This window comes from Meles meles, chromosome X, assembly GCF_922984935.1.
Source record: "Meles meles chromosome X, mMelMel3.1 paternal haplotype, whole genome shotgun sequence".
NCBI classification, from domain to species: domain Eukaryota; kingdom Metazoa; phylum Chordata; class Mammalia; order Carnivora; family Mustelidae; genus Meles; species Meles meles.
The window spans coordinates 45,564,639-45,585,345 of NC_060087.1; the positions used below are offsets into that span (position 1 = coordinate 45,564,639).

Genomic DNA, 20,707 nt, shown 5'->3' on the forward strand with positions numbered 1-20,707 from the left:
GAGTTCAAGCCCCATGTTGGGTGTAGAAATTACATAAATAAACACTTTTTTAAAAAAGTATGAAGAATACCAAGTGCTGGCAAGAGTGTGAAGCAGCTAGAACTCACACATTGCTGGTAGTTCTCACTCACTCTCTCGTACTCTCACTCATTCACTCACACATGCAAAATGGTTCATCCACTTTGGAAGACATTTTGGAAGTTTCTTATAAAGTTAGACATCCAGATACCATAACCATTTATGAGCAATCCTATTCCTAGGCCTTTCTTTTGAGATATTAAGACTATGTTCATACAAAAACCTGCATATATAAATGTTATAGTCTTTTAACTCATCATCTCCAAAAGTGGAAATTGCCCAAGTGTTTCAATTGGTGAGTGGATAAACAAATTGTGATATACCTATACAATGAAATACTATTCAGAAATAAAAACTAATGAGCAATTGATACATGTAACAACTTGGATAAATCTCAAAGGTGTTATCCTAGGTAAAAGAAGCCTGTCTCAAAAGGTTACTTATTCTGTTTCCATATATAGGACATTTTAGAAAAGTAGAAACTAGATTGAAAGAAAACAGGAGTCTTTGCAAGGGTTTTTGGGCAAGGAAGACTGTGTGACTAAAACAGAGAGACTTTTGGGGGTTAAGGGATTGTTCTGTATCCTGACTGTGGTGTGGTTACATGAATCTATGCGTGTGTTAGTACTCATAGTATTGTTCATACCAAAAAAGTAATTTATTATATGTAATTTTAAGAAATGATGAATCTCTTTATGTAACAAGATGAAACACATGCCTACATATATGTAGTTAAGTAAAAAAATTCTTGGTGTAAAATAGTTTGTATTATATGCTATTGTTTGGTAAAAACGTAAAAAATATATATACATGTGTATGCTCGCATATGTATAAAATATCTTTGAAAGAATAACTAAGAAATTCACTAGGTGACTAGGGGCTATATATAACATGGAAAGTTTTTATTGTATATGATTTTCTGTCAGTTTGGGTAACTGTTTAAAATTATTCTTTATATATTTATTATAATATATGATATATACAAAATAATACATGTGGTTTTAATGGGCACACAGAGTTGAAAACTACTGCTTTATAAGTTCCATATTTATTATGCTATTTTTGTTTATTGCTTGGTCTTCCTCACTAAAATGTAAGTTTTAAAAGTGTGAGGATTTTTTTCCACTCCTTTGTTTATGCAAGTATCTCTACTGCCTTGAACAGTGACAACCACATAGTAGTTGACCAACAAATGTTTGTTGAGTGAATAAAACAAAGTGATAAGAATAGGATGTATGGTGGACGCAAAGAAGAGGAACAGTTATCTGGTTTGGGTTAAGGAGTGAAATTAAGAGTCAGTAAGTCTTAATGAAAGAGTTAAAATATCAGCAGATATATGAAAGGTAAATACTAGATAGCAGAATGAAAGCACACATTATTTGAGATCTCAGTGCACTTTCCAAATTGTAAGCACTTGTGTGAGACTTTGACTTAGGGTGGAAAAAGCTGAGTGGTGAGAGATGATGCTGGAGAGAGAGAGAGACCAAGGCTTTCGTATACCATGCTAAGGAGTTGGGATTTGGGGAGAAACATGAGGGGTCTGAACTAAGTGATCCTGATGACTGAGAGAAATGGATGAAGTCTATAAATATCCATATATCACCCTCTCAGCTTTTTCATGTGGCAATCTTCACCCCCTCCCCCGTGTACATTGCTATCCTACTTACTTGCTTTATTTCTTCTTAGTACTTGTCACTTTCTGGCATGTAATTTCTTAAATATTTTATTATCTGCCCCGCAAGAATGAAGTTTCTGTGAGAGCAGAAATTTTTGTCCATTTTGGTCATGGTTCTATCTTTAGAGCCTGGTGCATATTAACAGCTTGATAAATATTTGTTGCATGAATTTTTCAAAATTTTGAACATAGAGGAAGTCAAGGGAAAATGATCAGGTTTCAATGCCTCTGGATTTCTGATAATCCACTGGCTAATTTTTCCAGATCAATTCACAAATACAGTTAATTATTAATAGCATTAACCCCTAATTTTCTGTATTTATTCATTGACTACCGTAATATCCTCTAAATCAACTTCTCTGCCTCCAGATTGCACCAGTACAGTCCATTTTCTATATTGTGGTTTTAAACATTACCATATACTTTCTTATTTAAAATTCTTCTTTGAATTTCTGTTTTCCTTATAATTAATCTCAAACTCCATGATGTGGCTTGCGAGGTCCTTCCTTCTCTGGCCTCTTCTTACATGCAGCTTCATCACTCATTACTGTTCCTTTCACACTATAGTTGAAGTTCACTGCCATTCTTCACTTTTATTAGTCCATTCAATAATCTAGTCAACATTAAACAAGTCTTTATTGAGCAACCTTCAGGAGATAAGGTATATGTCAGGTTTTTAATATTCACCAATCAATGGGATGGCCATAGTTCCTACACTGTCTCCTCTACCTATTATTTTGTCACATTATAATGCTATTAGCTGTTTATGTGTTCATTTCCCCCACTGCTTGGATAGCCTTGAAATCCAGGACTGTATCTTACTTTTCTTTATATAGGCAATATCAGGAACAGAGCCTTACACTGCGTGGTTGTTCAGAATCTCCTGGTTGAATAACAAAATAAGAGTTAAAACGTTGAAATGAACTATAAAAATACCAGCAAAAGTAAGGACTTGGTGCTGGCCCCTGTCGTTTCTATGACCACATTTTGGTTATTTATTCATTCGACAAACATTGATAATCGCCTATTTTATGCCAGGCTCTTATGTGTTTAAATATATCACCTTTAGTCCTTAAGCTGTGGGCTCCTATTGCAAAGCTCATGGGTGTAGAATAGTATTTGGTACATGGTAGATTCTCACTATATATTTATAGATTGACTGAAAATAACCACAAAAAAAAGGGAGAACTGGGGTACAGATTTGGGGCCCAAAAGAGCTTTCTGGAGGTAGTGGCAATAGGTAATTCATTACTGAACTTTTTAAAAAAATGATTTTATTTATTTATTTATTTGAAAGAGACACAGCGAGAGAGGGAACATAGCAGGGGGAGTGAGAGAGGGAGAAGCAGGCTTCCCCCGGAGCAGGGAGCCCAATGTGGGGGTAGATCCCAGCTCACCGAGACCATGTCCTGAGCCGAGGGTAGATGCTTAACGACTGAGCCACCGGGGCGCCCCTCAATACTGAACTTTTAACCACAGCAAAAATTATTCTTATTATTGAAAATTTGTTAGTTGTCATTATCGGGCGGGGGGGGTGGTATATACATATACAAGAATGCTTTCTACATGAGTTTCCCTTATTTATTTGGAAATCTGAGTACGGTATGTAGTTCTTTGGATACCGTTCCGAGACAAAAACTGATTCAGATTTTTAAAAATCTTGAAATCAAAGTATGCCACTAATAAAAATGAACTTTTTTCCCCAACATACTATGTCAGAAAACAGTAAAGCAGTATGACAAATACGTAATTGTTGACATCCAAGAGTCGAGGGACTAAGGGTTAGGAAGGTATTCAAAGGCTAAATCGACAAGGCGAAGTGACAAATTTGGGTACTTGGGGCTGGCTGAAATAATGTGTTCTTGGAAAGACTAGAGCTAGGATTTGTAAAAAGTTACGGATTCCCCCTCCTAGCTGGTTTACATCACCATGCAGCTTCTGATAGGGTGAGAGGGCCAGGGCGATAAAGTATTGCAAGGGATTGCTAGAGAGGCACAGGAAGTTGCCTGGCAAAGGGGGCGTGGCGGCGGAAGCAAGGCTTCTGCTAAACGAAGGAAAATAGCACTTCCGGTCACGCCATCGTTGCGTTGCGGCTTTCTTCGGGAAGGTGAGTGTAAAGAAAGAGGGTGATAATTTTCCCAAGTGAGTCCCCAGACACCCCGGAGAAACTTTCCTCCTTGCTTAAACGTGGGGCGGAAAGAAATTTTCATCCCCAGAGTACGTTCTGTGAAGGATGTTTCTGACGCTCAGGTTCCGGTCGCCTATCTTCCCCCTCTTCTGAAGATGACAGGCCGTCATCTTCTCCCCTTTCTCTCTTGTAGTCCTTTTATCCCTGGTCATTCTTTACCTCTCCTCGTTATCCCAGATCCTCTTCCTGATCTTTCTGAGCCTGGGTCATCCCCGCTACCACAGATTGTTTTCCTACGTCTTACCTCCCACCTTGTTCCCCAACCCCATTTTAGCCTTAAAATTTTTGGATCCCCTTTCTCCCTCTCTTCCTTTTCCTTCGACTGCAGTACTTTGCTCCTCTCCCTGCCCCACAAGCCTTCTGATGCCTCTTGTCCCCCTCCTGCAGAGGCCATTGAATTACATACTTCTGAAAACCAGGTATGTCTTCAATTTCATGGCCAATGCTGTTTTTGTTCTTAAAAATATTATTTTAATTGTTAATTATTTTTTAATTTTTACCCCAAACAAAATGATATATCAGAAACTGCCCTGATTTTAACCCTCTATTCATGACATTAAAAAAAAAAAAAAAAAAAAAAACATGGGCGCCTGGGTGGCTCACTTGGTTAAAGGACTGCCTTGAGCTCAGGTCATTATCCTGGAGTCCTGGGATCCAGTCCTGCATCTGGCTCCCTGCTTAGCGGGGAGTCTGTTTCTTCCTCTGACCTTTCCTCTGTCATGCGCTCTTTCTCATTCTCTCTCTCTCTCTCTCTCTCAAATAAATAGATTTTTAAAAATTGGCATAGAACTCAATCCCCACTTTTTAAAGGAGCAAGGGTTTTGCCTGTTACCTGGTGTCAGCTCTTGACGCTGGCAGTTTTCCCGTCTCCTTTAGAACTTTTCATGGAATAGGAATGGTTGACAGATACGACATCCAATCAAAAATTTATTTTTTCATATGAGTTACATTTATTATGCAAATCCTTTTGTGTTCTCTGGTAGCAACATTGAACAGGAAGCTGGCAGATTTTTCAAAGTTTTCCTGGGAACTTTGCACATATTCTCTATTTGGCGCAGAAACGCAGTTTTCTGTCCCATTCATCAGGTTCAGTTTGTCTTGTGAGAACATTAGTTAATTATAATTTATTATTCCAGTTTTACTCAAGAGAGGGGACATCATGATCATTAAACTTATGATGAGGGTCAGGGTTTTTCAGGCTCTAAAAAGGAATTTAACCAAGGATCTCCTTTTTTATTTTGAAGATTTTTAATTTATTTGACAGAGAGAGAGATCACAAGTAGAGAGACAGGCAGAGAGAGAAGGGGGGGGGGAGCAGGCTTCCCGTTGAGCAGAGAGCCCGATGCGGGACTCCATCCTAGGACTTGGAGATCACGACCTGAGCTGAAGACAGAGGCTTAACCCACTGAGCCACCCAGGCACCCCTAATCAAGGATCTCCTTGAACAAGCAATTTATTTCTCTCCTCTTGTAACTACTGTATTATACTTGCCAAATAAGAGGTAATCTTTTTTTTTTCTGGGCCAGGTATAATTTTCAGTTCTTTTAGAAAAAATGAGGCAGAGATTTTCATGATACTCTAAAACACTTAGAAACTTTTTTGAAGGGTATTGCTGATGTCTGTGTATTCTTTATTCAAGTCATAATTACAGGGCATTTAAAAATCGCATGGCTTCAATCCAGTGTGCAACCATCATTTATTCATCCAAGAATTTTTTATTGAATAACTTTATATGTCAGACAGTGTTAAGCACTAACGATACAACATTGGAAAATAGTTTACTAAATTGTAGTTGAGAGACAGTGAGTGAATATATAATAAATATGAACAGGTTGTGATGGAGAGGGGATGTACTATTTTAAATAGGATGGATAGGAAGGCCTCCCTCTAAGGCAACATTTGAGCAGAACCTAAAGGAAGTGAGGGCACAAACTATACAGCTATTAGTGGGAAAAACAGGATGTATTTATGTCGATGTCTCTATATTTTTTTGTTCACTTGGCTTCCTACACACCCCTTTTGTCTGTGGTCACTTTTCTGCATAGCTTTAATGCAGCACTCTGCATACTGAAATAACCTAATCCAAGCACTTACATTTCCCATATTCTTTTTATCCTGGCTAGCTTCTTGCTATCATTTAGGTATATTGTCAGTTACCAGCCCTGCTAGGAAGACATCTTTATATCCATCCTCACTTCTGTTTCAGTCTGTGTATCCGTGGTGCATTGTGTGCTATCCCACAGCATATTTAATTACCTCTTTCACTGCTCTTATCACTGTGTGTTTGTGATACGTTGCCCATAAATGTTGGTATGTTAAATTGGAAGAATTTAGTACTTGATCTGTCTGTACAGGCAACCTTTTAAATATAGTTGGTCACTTAATGTTCGAAACCATCCTCTAAGGTCAGTATTATCATTGTCATCTTACTGATGATAAAACCAAGACTCAGAGCTAGATAGTAACTTACTGTTGGTGGTGGAGTTCGTGGAGGTATGGTCTGTGAAACACTCAGTCCTGGTCAGATTCTCTTTGTCTTTATGTCTGTCTCTCTTTCTCTGTTTATTAATGAGAAATAGAAAATATGTGGAGTATTTTACTGTTCTATAAGACACAATCTGGGAATAGAAATTTCATTTTAAAAATTTCCTTTCATATATCAGATTATATCAGGTATGTGTTATAAATATTAAGAGCTGAGAGGCATGGTGACTCTTTTTACTTGAACATTTTTTAATTTAACAAGCACAAGTTGAAAGAAGAGTACAATGAATAGTTTTATGCTGTGAACCTAGATTCAACAGTTAACTTTTGCCATATTAGCTCACTTGTTCACTCCTTTGCTCACTCATCCATCCATCCATTCATTTCACAGTGTAAACACCTGTGTAACCAGCATCCAAATTAAGAAATAAAAAAAAAAAAAGAAATAGAATATGATTAGCATCTGAAGGCCCTTGAATGTGTCCCCTACCATTCGCATCTAAACTCCCATTAGTCACAATCCTGGCTTCTGTCATATTATAATAATTTTGTCTATTTTGGGACTTTGTAAAAATATTATAGTATAGTATTTTTTGTGTGTGCCTGACTTCTCTGGCTTAAGATTTTTTTAAGGGGCACCTGGCTGGCTCAATCGGTTAAGCGTCTGCCTTTGGCTCAGGTCTTGATCTCAGGGTCCTGGGATTGAGCCCTGCATTGGGCTCTCTGCTCAGCGAGGAGTCTGCTTCTCTCTCTCTCTCTCACTCTCAAAAAGTAAATAAAACCTTTTATAAAAAAGATTTTGTTTTTGAGATTCATCCATATTATTGGGTGCAGTTGTAATTCCTTCATTCTCATTGCTATGTATGCCATTGTTTGAATATGTCATAGTAGATGGATATTTTGTTTATTTCCATTATTGGTCTGTAAATAATACTGTGAGCAATCTAGTACATGTCTTTTGGTAATATATGCACACATTTCTTTTGGGCGTGTACCTAAGAGTAGAATTGCTGAATTATAGATTATGTATATGATTAGCTTTAGTAGATAATGTCAACTGGTTTTCCACAGTGGTTGTATAGATACACCTTGTTTTATTGCACTTTGCTTTGTTGCACTTTGCAGATATCGTTTTGTTGTTGTTGTTGTTGTTTTGTTGTTGCTGTTTTTTACAAATTGAAGGTTTGTGGCTGTCCTGAGTCGAACAAATCCATAGGCACCATTTTTTCCAACAACATTTGCACACTTGATGTCTCTGTGTTACATTTTGGTAATTCTTGCAATATTTCAAACTTTTTCATTATTATTGTATTTGTTGATAGTGATCTGTGATCAGTAGTGATGACTTGCCAAAAGTTCAGGTGATGGTTGGCATTTTTAAGAATATTTTTAAATTACAGTATATACCTTCTTAGGCAATGTTATTGCATACTTAATAGACTACAGTACAGTGTAAACGTAACTTTTATATGCACTGAGAAACCAAAAAATTGATTTTACTTGCTTTATTGTGGCATTCATTTTATTGTGGTGGTCTGGAAACAAATCCACAGTGTCTCTGAGGTATGCCTGTACTATAAAACTCTCAGTATAAATCTTTAACAGTTCCAGTTGCTCTAGAATATTGTCAGCACTTGTCATTGTCTTTGCTTTTGAAGGGGAAAAAAAGCCATTCTAGTGGTTATGAATGGTATCTTATTATGATTTTAATTTGCAAATCTGATGATAAATGTGCATTTGTTCATATGTTTGTAGGCCTCAATATCTTTTTCTGAAATACCTGTTTAATCTTTGACATTTTCTCCTGGACTATCTTTTTGGTTTGTAGGAGATCTTTTTATATTAAGAATGTTGATATTTTGGGGACACCTGGGTGGCTCAGATGGTTAAGTGTCTGCTTTTGGCTCAGGTTATGATCTCAGGGTCCTGGGATCAAACCCCGCATGGGGAAAAAAATCCCTGCTCAGCAGGGAGTCTGCTTCTCCCTCTGCCCCTCCCCCTGCTCATGCTCTCTCTCTCTCCCTCACAAAAATAAATAAATAATATCTTTTTAAAAAAAGAATGTTGATATTTTGTTAGATATGTTTATTACAAATCTCAGTTACTTGCATTCTCAGTTTTTTAGTGGTGTCCTTTGATGAATTGAATATTGCAATTTTAATATTGTTCAGTTTCATAGTTTTTCCCCTTTATGGCTAGTGCTTGTTTTGTTAGTCTTTGCATTTCTCAAAGTCCTGAAGACATTTTTCTGTGTTGTGCTATTGTTTAATCTTTCATTTGTATTCACAATTTATTTGAATTGATTTTGTGTATGATTTCAGTATGAGTAAAGCCACCCCCTTTTTGTATGTGAAAATGGACGTTTAGGGGCACCTGGGTAGCTCAGTCACTTTAAGTGTCATGATCCCAGGTCAGGTCATGATCCCAGGGTCCTGGGATCTACCCCACATCAGGCTCCCTGCTCAGCGGGAAGTTTGCTTCTCCCTCTCCTTCTGCCCCTCCCCCTGCTCATGGTTGCTCTCTCTCTTAAATAAATAAATAAACCTTTAAAAAAAAGAAATGGACATTCAGTCAGCCCATTATCACTTACTGAAAAGATCATTGTTTCCCTCGTATAGAGTCATGTTTTTCATAAATAAAATGACTAGATTAGATACGTGGGTTTGTTTCTGAATTCCTTTCTGTTTGGTTTATTTCTCTATTCTTGTATAAGTACCACTATCATAATGTCACTTTATAATATATCTTATATATAGTCATTTAGTCCTACAGTTTTGTTCTCTTTCTTCAATAATGCCTAGTTATTCTTGGTCTTTTGCATTTCCACATGTATTTTAGAATCAGCTTGTCAATTTTCACAAAAATGCTTCTTGACATTTTGATTGAGATACCACTTAATAGATCAGTTTGAGGAGCATGGATCATGGCACTTTAACCCTAAATATCTCATTGTTCATCTCCGAATATTTTTTGTAAATAATTTAATTACCATTATGTTACCAAGAAAAATTAAGAATAATTTCCTAATACCATCTAATACCTAACCATTTTCAAATTCCTTTTTTCCCCCAATTAGCCTTTTGTAGCTGGTATTTCTTGTTTTTTAAAAAAGAAGACAGGTAGTATTTACCAAGAGTCTGTTTTTCATCAGGAAATATATACATATCTAATAAAAAAAACTAAAGATGTACATATTCTTCCATATTGTATGAAAGGAAAGGAATTATACTTGGTTAAGAAATTTTTTTAATACTTGGTTAAGAAATTTAATCATAAAGCTTCAAAGGCTGTTTTTTGTTTTTATTTTTTTTTAAGATTTTATTTATTTATTTGACAGACAGAGATCACAAGTAGGCAGAGAGGCAGGCAGAGAGAGAGGAGGAAGCAGGCTCTCCGCTGAACAGAGAGCCCGATGCGGGGCTCGATCCCAGGACCCTGAGATCATGACCCGAGCCGAAGGCAGAGGCTTTAACCCACTGAGCCACCCAGGCGCCCCTGTTTTTTGTTTTTAATTTTATTTTATTTTTTCAGTGTTCCAAGATTCATTATTTATGTACCACACCCAGTGCCCTCCTTAATACCCACCTCCAGGCTCTTCCAACCCCCCACCCCCCTCCCCTCCAAAACCCTCAGTTTGTTTCTCAGAGTCCACAGTCTTTCATGGTTCATCTCCCCTCCAATTTCCCCCAATTCACTTCTCCTTTCCTCCTCCTAATATCCTCCATGTTATTCCTTATGCTCCACAAGTAAGTGAAACCATATGATAATTGACTCTCTCTACTTGACTTATTTCACTCAGCATAATCTCCTCCAGTCCCATCCCTATTGATACAAAAGTTGTGTCTTTCTGATGGAAGCATAATATTCCATTGTATATATGGACCGTGTCTTCTTTATCCATTCGTCTGTTGAAGGGCATCTTGGTTCCCTCCACAGTTTGACAATTGTGGTCATTGCTGCTATGAACATTGGGGCACATATGGCCTGTCTTTTCACTACATCTGTACCTTTGGGGTAAATACCCAGTAGTGCAATTGCAGGGTCATAGGGTAGCTCCATTTTTAATTCCTTAAGGAATCTCCATCAAAGGCTGTTAATATTCAAATGCATAGTTCTGTAATATGAAATCCCATGCTCTTATCACTGAAGATGATGTGAATGATATCATACACAAAAGAATAAAGCCCACAGCACAATAAAAAAAAAGAATAAAGGTAAAAATCAAATAACAAAGAGGAAGAAATCCTGGTGAGGAAACTGTTAATTATAAAATGTGAAATATAGGTCTTATAGCTGGTTTTTAAAACCATCACCCAACCTAGATTAAAGTATACTTATATTTTTTGAGATGTCTTTGTTGTCCTTTTCTCTATTTTGCTGAACTTGTGGCTATTTATATATTTAGTACTTTTCAGTCCATTGCAGTCATCATTTCTTCTGTTGCTCAAACTGTCCAGTTTGGAAGGAGCCAGTTGCAACCCCTGACATTGGCTTCTTTTTTCATTTATTACTGAAATTTTCAAATATATTTAAAGTAGAGGATAGTAAAATAAACCAGAATGTATCCATTTCTCATCTTCAACAATTAATAACATTTGGCCAGTTGCCTTTGATTTTTTCCTCCTCACCTGCTTATTTTTACTGGGTATTTTAAAGCAATCCCAGACGTTATATCATTACATTGGTAAATAATTCACTATCCATATCTAGCTTTTTTAAAAAGATCTTATTTATTTATTTGAAAGGGAGAGAGTGAGAGAGCAAGCAAGAGCAGGGGGAGGGAGAAGCAGACTCCCCCTGCTAAGCAGGATGCTTGACGCTGGAGGTGGTCTCAGCTGCTGGGATCATGACCTGAGCCCAAAGCAGACACTTAACCATCTGAACCGCCCACATCTCTAACTCTTAACTGCATTCTATTAAGTAACCACAAGACCATTATACTTAATAAGATTAACAGTAATTCCTTATATTATCTAATGCCCAGTCCATATTCAAATTTCCATGACTGTCTTAAAGATGTCTTTTTAGGAACACCTGAATGGCTCAGTCAGTTAAGTATCTGACTCTTGATTTCGGCTCAGGTCATCATCTCAGGGGATGGTATCATGCGGGGTTCCCTGTGTGGGGCTCAGCATTCTGTCTCTCCCTCTTTCTTAGTCCCTCCACCCTCACACGTACGTGCGTGCTGTCTCTCTCTCTGAAATAAATAAATCTTTAAAAAAGTATTAATAAAAAGATGTATTTTTATAGTTGGCTTTGTTAAATCTGTATCTAACCAAGGGCTACTGTTTATTGACATTAGATATTTTTCTTTTAAGTATTTTTTCCTAACTATCTGTAGTCACCCCCTACATTTTAAAGACCGTTGGTTTATTAGTGAAACTAAGTCATTTATCCTGTCAGCAAATGGATTTAGATGACTGCTTCCTTGAGATATTTATTTTGTTTTCCCATCTACATGTTTCTGTTCACTGGCATTTAGAACTAGAGGCTTGATTAGATTCAGTTTCAATTATTTTTTTTAAGATTTTATTTATTTATTTGTCAGAGAGAGAGAGCACAGCAGGGGGAGTGAGAGGTGGTGGAAGAAGCAAGCTCCCACCTGAGCAAGGAACCTGCGTGGGACTTGGATCCCAGGATGCTGGGATCATGACCTGAGCCAAAGGCAGATGCTTAATCTACTGAGCCACCCAGGCATCCCTTCAGTTATTTTTTAAGGGAAAAAAAAATCATTGCAGGTAGTGATACGCACTTTCTATTGTATTTCATCATATCTGGTTTAACTTTTTAACTGATTCTGGGGTTGATTTGTGTTTTCAGGTTTTGTCAGCCTGATCTCTCCATTGTAGTATCTCCTATCAAACTTTCTCCTGTTGATTTTAGCAACCATTGAAGATAATTGTCTAAATTCATAATTTCAGTAGTAGTTGAAAGAAAGTGGTCTAATTTAATCAATCCTTTTGCATTTATTAGCTGAAATTATTACATAAAAAGACTTTTTTTTATCAACTCTTTTTTTTTGTTCCAAAATATAACTTATAAAAAGAAAGTCAAGGTGAATGCCTTTTTTTTCTTTTCCTTTTTCTTTTCTTTTTTTTAACTTATCAGAGTAAGGCGTTGGTTTCCTAGAGACTTTCATTGTTTTCTTTAATATTATTAGGAATTCATGGATTTTTATGTGTTTTATTGTATGTATCCATTGTGATTGATTTTTGATGCTCAGACTGTCATTTTAGAAATTAGACTTCTGTTTGGCTCCTGTATCCTTTTACATGATCTCATTAGATCTTGACTTCCTTGCTTTTTTTTAACATAAATTTTAGTTAACATACAGTGCAATATTGGTTTCTGGAGTAGAATTCAGTGATTCATCACTTAACATGCAACACTCAGTGCTCATCACATCACAATAAGTGCCCTCTTTAATACCCTTCACCCACTTAGCCCTTCCTTGCTTTCTGACACAAGGTATTTTAGGCTCATTACGTACATTCTCTGCCCCAGTCCTAGAATCAGCCATTTTGCAAGGAGGCATGTATTCCTTCAGTAGGGATTGGTACTTAGAAAGCAAGATGTGAGTGCTCAGGGGATTATTACTATTTTCCTAGTCATCCTACTTGCCCTTTTTCTTGTGTCTTTTCCCTCACTATTTTGAATACAAGTGAATGACTCCACCAGCATTCCATTGAAAATTAAGCTAAGCATGGCTTTCATTTATTTATGTAGTCATTCATTGAGTAAAAATTTATATACCACACTACCTTGTATCTGATCTTGGGCTGGGTACAGAGGATGTAAAGGTAAAACTAACTGGTATCTTGTTCTTAATGAAGATACTTATAATGGGGTATGAGTAAATGAATAGGCAGTGTCTATAAAGAGTGTGATGAGTACTATGATGAGTATAGGCAAGTGGGGCAAGTGATAGGCTGTGGGGAAACTCAGAAAGGGCATCTGGAATGGCTTTGGAAAGAAAGATAATGTTTGATATTGGATGAATAGAGAAAGTATGAAGGTTTAAGAGCTATGAAGTGTGTTCCAGTCAGAGGAAACTGGAAGAATTGTGGAGGAGGGATCTTGATATATTCAAAGAAAGACATACATGTAGTTGGTTATAACTGGAACATAAGTTTTATGTAGAGGAGGAGAACTGAAACTGGAGACATAGGGGCTAGGAAGTTGAGAACCCCAAAAGTCAGGTGAGAGAACTAGGATTTCACTCTGAAGCCTGTGAGGAAGAAATAATGGAATTATCCTAAGTAAATGAGATACACAGTTCTCTTTGTGATGTACTGATGATAACACTGGGTGGGCTGATGGGAGTGGGACAGTAGGAGGCAGATGAGAGAGGTGTAACGGTCCAGGAGAGAGAGAGAATGTCATGTTACACTGCAGCCTGTGTGGGTGGGAGAGTCGTGTTTGTATATTACATGTGTTATAATTTATTATAATACATAATAGATATACAAACATATGGTGCAGTGTAACATGACATTTTATATATATGTATAATATATATGTGGTATATATTATATGTATATAAGATAGATCTGTGCATACACAGGTACATAGTGTTGCATGTCTACAATTCTTTATGTGCATATATATGCAGGGGCAGTCTCATTGCAACAGGTCTAAAATAGAGAATATTTCAGTGAAGAAACATCGCCCAAGGATGGCTGAAAAGTGGAAAAGGGCTAACAAACACTCACACCTTGACCAAATGTCAGTCATTCTCCTTGGAGCCCTCTTTTTCAACTAGATACCATCTTTGTACATTGTCTTTGGCCTCTTTGGTCCAGGTTTTGAAAGAATCCTTGCTGAATCAACTTAATGAGATTCCCTCCCCACCCCCTTGATATGTGATCATCCAGGTCTGCCTTCAACAAGAATTCTAAGTCTGTTTAACAAGAATTCCCCTCTTCTTGATGTTTTAATCAAGAATCTTGATGTTTTAAGCCCCGCCCCTGCCATCCCCACCCAAATCTACTCCTTGGCTGTAGATTCCCAGCTGTCTTTACTGTATTCAGAGTGGAATCCATTTTCTTTTCCTTATTGCAATAGTCTTGACACCTATCACAATAGTCCTTTTAATCTTACCATTTTAACAAGTGTCAGGATAATTTTGTCTTTAACAGACCCCATGAGAACTTTTGTTTATTGTGTACTTGCGCTTCAAAGCTCCACTAGTTGGCACTGAAGCCCAGTTGTGTATCCTTGAGTAATCTGAGAATTCCTCTTCTTCATGGGATTTAAGGATATGATAAGGAGTGAGATGATTGCTCAGCTACTCCCGGAGGTTGGAATGTAGCCTTAGCAGCTATGTCTGGGAGAGTGGAATGATAATTGAAGATACTTATCTTCTTTTATGTGTTTGCGTGTGCCAGGCACTGTTGTATACTAATGAACATGTATTGTGTTTGTTTTTTAAGAGTACTGTCTTAAACTTTTTTTTAAATACTATATATATATTTTTTTATTTGTTTATTTACAGCATAACCGTGTTCATTGTTTTGGCATCACACCCAGTGCTCCATGCAGTACGTGCCCTCCCTATTACCCACCACCTGGTTCCTCAACCTCCCCCCCCCCCCCCCGCCGCCCCTTCATAACCCTCTGGTTGTTTTTCAGAGTCCATAGTCTCTCATGGTTCATCTCCCCTTCCAGTTTCCCTCAACTCCCTCTCCTCTCCATCTCCCATGTCCTCCATGTTCTTTGTTATGCTCCACAAATAAGTGAGACCATATGATACTTGACTCTCTCTGCTTGACTTATTTCACTCAGCATAATTTCTTCCAGTCCCGTCCATGTTGCTACAAAAGTTGGGTATTCGTCCTTTCTGATGGAGGCATAATACTCCATTGTGTATATGGACCACATCTTCCTTATCCATTCATCCGTTGAAGGGCATCTTGGTTCTTTCCACAGTTTGGCGACCGTAGCCATTGCTGCAATAAACATTGGGGTACAAATGGCCCTTCTTTTCACTACATCTGTATCTTTGGGGTAAATACCCAGCAGTGCAATTGCAGGGTCATAGGGAAGCTCTATTTTTAATTTCTTCAGGAATCTCCACACTGTTCTCCAAAGGGGCTGCACTAACTTGCCTTCCCACGAACAGTGTAAGAGGGTTCCCCTTTCTCCACATCCTCTGCAGCACACGTCTTAAACTTTTTAATTTGTTTTCAACTTTTTAAAATATAAAAGTGAAATTCCTATACATGGTTATATAAGATGTAGACTGAGAGGGTCCTGTTACATTAGAGATTTAGAGGAAACCAGAGTACTGAATATGTATGGATCAGTGTTAGTGAAGACTTAAGTGCAGAGGACTAATACTATAATTGGTGAAAGTGTTCATGGAATGAGTGTAGACTTTCATGTCAAAGATCTTGTCTGTGAAGAGTGAAATAGATAATGGGTGGTACATGTATATTTTTAGGATGAGTGATTTGAACATGTTTATGTGTTCTGCAGTAGAGGAGCTGATAAAAACAGAGGTTGAAAATAATAGAGAATGGGGATAACTGGTGAAGCAAAATGTGGAAAAGCTGTGTAGAGAACGTATGAAGTACTGGCCATGAACAAGAGAAGGGGCATCGCTTCTGACACTGGTGTTAAGGATAGTCAGAAAGGGATGTTTTTAATTTTTATGGTTTTGGAAAAACAAGAAATAGGGAGAGTTTCTTTCTTTGTGCCCCTATGTCCTATATGAATAAGGTAGTAAGGGCATTCTGGAGTGTAAGAGGAGATGGCCAGGGGCTAGAAGAAAGAGGAGGAAACTGCATTCTTCTAGGGAGTGCAAGAAGATTGATGGGCAGTAATGAACACCTATCTAGGTTGGGAATGAAGTGTTTGTAGTTTTGTCCTTTTTTTCTAGGTGTTCAGCTGCCAAGAAGTAGGAGTAAAGAAGGCAAACATTGGATTTGATTTTAGACTGTGAATGTGGTCATGATGATTGGGGGGGGGTGGAAGGTTTGAGGGGCTGATAAATTGTTGAGACTACTGATGAGATTTGTTCAGGTTCTAGTCTCATCAGGGATCTAGTATCATCAGGGAGAAGTATATTCTCAGGAAGATTCTGTGGATCCAGAGAAAGAGAAGCTGTGTGAATATATGTGTGGATGTGGGAGAAGTTTTATAGAAATTTCAAAGGTTAAAAAGTAGAAGTAACAAGGTGATGTGGCAGAAAAGAAATTGTGGTTGGAGTAGATTATAGGAGTTTAACATTTCAGAGGATAAGTAGTTCTGGATGATCAGTCAGTTGTTGGAGTAGAGGAGGTCAAAGGACGGTGAAACTGGGGTGATGGACAAGTTAGCCATGGGATCACCAAAGATACTGCAGAAGATTAAAGGTGATAAAAAGAGTGGAGAGGGGCACCTGGGTGGCTCAGTGGGTTAAGCCGCTGCCTTCGGCTCAGGTCATGATCACGGGGTCCTGGGATCGAGTCTCGCATCGGGCTCTCTGCTCAGCAGGGAGCCTGCTTCCCTCTCTCTCTCTCTCTGCCTGCCTCTCTGTCTACTTGTGATCTCTCTCTGTCAAATAAATAAATAAAATCTTTAAAAAAAAGAGCGGAGAGGAAGATGTTGTATTTTGTGGAAGGGGTGAGTATAGCTGTGAGACAGATGGCACTGAAATTCAAAGGAGCGGAGCTTTTCACAGCAGGGAGATGATTTAGGGAATGGAAGCAGCAATGGCTAACATGAGTTGTTACCCTTAACCAGTTTAGCAGCAGATTTCCTTGGATGGCCCTGGCTTTGTTTGTCTCAGTTTTGTCTTTGTCTCTGTCTTTGCCCTTTTTGGGGGGGCAGGGGCAATAACCAGGGTTAGGGCCAAGAAAGGACTTGTGGTAAAGTCTTGAATGTCGGGGAGCTAAGATAGCATTCTATATTGATTTCTATCTTTGGAGGGACTTAAACAACTGCCCTTAGAAACTTCAAGGGAAATAGTACTGCTGGTAGGACCCTGGCTTGCCCATGTGTGTGTGTTTCCAAAAATCTTACTGCACATGGATATGTTAGCCAGTCCCCCTATAGCTTCTATAGAGAGAGGTAGATGTTTTTTATGTAGTATTATTCATCATCTCAGAAAGGTTGAGAACATATGCTTTAAGGGAATTCCATAGGAAGGCCCTGGATTCTTCCTTTTTTAAAAAAATTTTTAAATTGTGCAATATAACAAAAATACCGAAAGTTGCGGAAAATGTAAATGTACACTAAAGTGAATAATTATAAACGCCCATAAAAGAACCTTCCAGAACCAAACATAGAACATTGGAAGTTATTCGGAAGCCTCCACTCATAATCCTCTCTCTCTTCCAGAGGTAACCATTTATCCTGACTTGACTTTTATGGTAATTACTTCTGTGCCTGTGTGTATAGACTCATGTGCACAAATACACCTATTTATACATTTTGCTGTTAATGGATATTTGGATTGCCTTCTGGTTTTGGCTGTTGTGAATAATGCTGCTAAGAACATTCTTGTACACCTGTTGCGTATGTGCATGAGTTTCTCTAAGTGGCAGAGGGATTACTTTGTAATAGTATGTGCATCTTTTCAACCTTATTAGATAATGGAAACCTGATTGCCACAAGGATTGTACCAGTTTTGACTATGAAATATATGTGGATTTATACCTTGATTTTTTCCCTCCTCCACAGTTTAGAGGACAGAGATCTATGGCTTGGAGATGATCCAGAGTAGCCAAGACCTGTGATTTGCTGTGGATATGGGGGACTTGGTTACTATTTCACATTTCTCCTAAAACAGTTGCATTTAGCTGCTTCAGAAGGCTTCCACAGGAGAGCCTTCTTCATTTGATCCTATCTTCCCCAGAATCTTAAGGCCCAAGAATTGGCCCAGCCTCTGAGGCCAATTGAGAATGAAAGAGGCTACATCATTATCCTGCAATGCAAACAGTTGATTTTAGCAGTTAGCCAAGAGTTCTGTAGTGGGGGGCTCTGAGTCAGTTTTGTCTTTTTCAGACTCAAGGGTGAAGAATCAGAACTAGGAAGTTAATAATCAGCTTCTGTGGATGGCAGAGTATAAAGGCTAGTATAGTGGCTTAGATGATCCTTTGTCTTTGGAGGGTCCTTGAACAACTATCTTTAGCCAGCTCCCTCCTTGTTCCTTTCTTTCCCAGAGTTTGTCCTTTAGGTAGTACTTGCACAGGGCCAGGAGGGCCCTGGCTTGTTTGTTTCTTTCCTGGAGTTTCAAGGTTTTACAGAAGTACACTTGTAGTGATTAAAAAATTCGGACTTTATTAACTTTCAGAAAATTGACAAAAATGTTCTATATGAAGATACAAAATATCATACATATATAATTTTTTTTACTTTAAAACAAATAATGGAATAATAAATAATTCCAAACTTAAATTACAATCAGTATTTAATGTACCTTTTGGACCTGACTATATTTTTTAGTTATTTCACAAAAATTAATATATTAGCATATTTACACTTAGAAGATGCTTAGTTCATGTTCACTGTTTTTTTACTTTCTGCTACTATTATTATTTTTGCTTTCTCTATACGTGTTGAGAATTGGCATTTTCAAGATATGTTACTGAAGACAGTGGCATGTTTATTGTAGCTCTTCACTTGACATCCTTTCATCCATTGGCTGTTGTTTGTGTCAAGCTGTTTAATGCCTTGACTATAGCCCCTCACATACTTGCAAGGCAAAGATATTCTAGAAAACATGCCATCTTTCTTTATTATTGGTTGGATACTGCATCAACCCTGCTAGCTTTTACATGTTGTGCTTTACTCTGTGTTACATGGCAACCCATCTGAAGATGTTCATCTCACAGATTTTGCTTGAATGGTATGTTATGCACAGGTTTGGCATACCAGCGTGCTGTGTTTTACTAGTTGGGAATGTTAGGACCAGGGGTGTGGAAGAATCAGCAGGCTTAGGAGAAAACTATCTCATCTATGGCTAGGTGAAGGGGTTTTCTAAAAACTACTGAAAGGTGTAGATAAGCTTATTTTTCAAGGAGGGGGATTTTAGAGGTCAGAAAGGAAAGATTCCAGATGGGAAGGAGCACAGTGAACTGATAGTTTCAGGGGGAAATGGGCACAGCTTGCTACTTTTCATTCCCTCTGCTTGTCTTCTTGGTTATCAGGAGAATATTTTCTCAGGGCCGTGGCAGACAAGAAGTGTGAGTGAACAAAGGGGAAAGTCACAGAAAGTGAGGGGGGAAACATACACAGTTCTAAGAATGTCAGAAGTGCTGGGATATCAGTGGGAAAGATAGAGTGGAAGCCTTAAAAAAAGTTAGATGTACCATTAATTTACCAATCAAGTAAGTAAGCAAAAATGTAGTTATCTAGACTCTGCTGGATAATGACGACACAGTTAAATTAGATGTGTTTTCTGCTGAGTCTGTGGATGAAATAGTGGAATGCTGTGATGGAGGGGAGACCAGGGTGTGGTACCGTCAATAGAAACAGGAGGAGGGTCCTATAACCCAACCTAAAGGCTCACTGAAGGCCTCCTGGAAGGCACCAGGTTGAGAACTTAATTTTGTCAAGAAGTAGCCATTAATCTGGTAGTGGATGAGAATCGTCTGAGTGTGGGGACCAGAGAGCAAGTGATCATTAGACAATGTATCGTAGCTGCCCAGTATGCCATTTAGTTTTGAGCTTGGGAAGTACCTGAAGAAATGGGCAGTTGAGAGGCCACTCTGGTTTAGTAGAGCTAGGGAAAAGGGGTCAAGTAGAAGTGAGTAGTTTCATAAATGGTTAAATTTAATGTAATATTGATAACCTTAATCCTTATGAAAGAACAGCCTCGCCTGGGTAGCTCAGTGGGTTAAAGCCTCTGCCTTCGGCTCAGGTCATGGTCCCAGGGTCCTGGGATCGAGCCCCACATCGGGATTTCTGCTCAGCAGGGAACCTGCTTCCCCTTCTCTCTCTGCCTGACTCTCTGCCTACTTGTGGTCTCTCTCTGTCAAATAAATAAATAAAATCTTAAAAAAAAAAAAGAGCAGCCTCTTCTTTTCTCCTCACTATGTCATGAAATGATCATTTTCTATATATGCCATGTGTTTTTCAATCTTATTTAAGGAATTCTTTCTTTTTTTTAATATTTTATTTATTTGACAGAGAGAAATCACAAGCAGGCAGAGAGGCAGGCAGAGAGGCAGGCAGAGAGAGAGAAGGAAGCAGGCTCCCTGCGGAGCAGAGAGCCCGATGCGATGCGGGGCTCGATCCCAGGACCCTGAGATCATGACCTGAGCCGAAGGCAGAGGCTTTAACCCACTGAGCCACCC

General features: G+C 38.3%; 1 protein-coding gene across 1 annotated transcript in view; it reads left to right on the plus strand.

Moving 5' to 3' along the window:
• The first annotated feature begins 3,800 nt into the window (after positions 1–3,800).
• The window catches only part of MAGED1 (MAGE family member D1), a 58,818-nt gene continuing 41,911 nt past the window's right edge, over positions 3,801–20,707 (plus strand). Inside the window, exon 1 of the mRNA XM_045995377.1 lies at positions 3,801–3,860. The gene's annotated coding sequence lies outside the window, so the exon portion shown is untranslated. The remainder of the gene's footprint in view (positions 3,861–20,707) is intronic.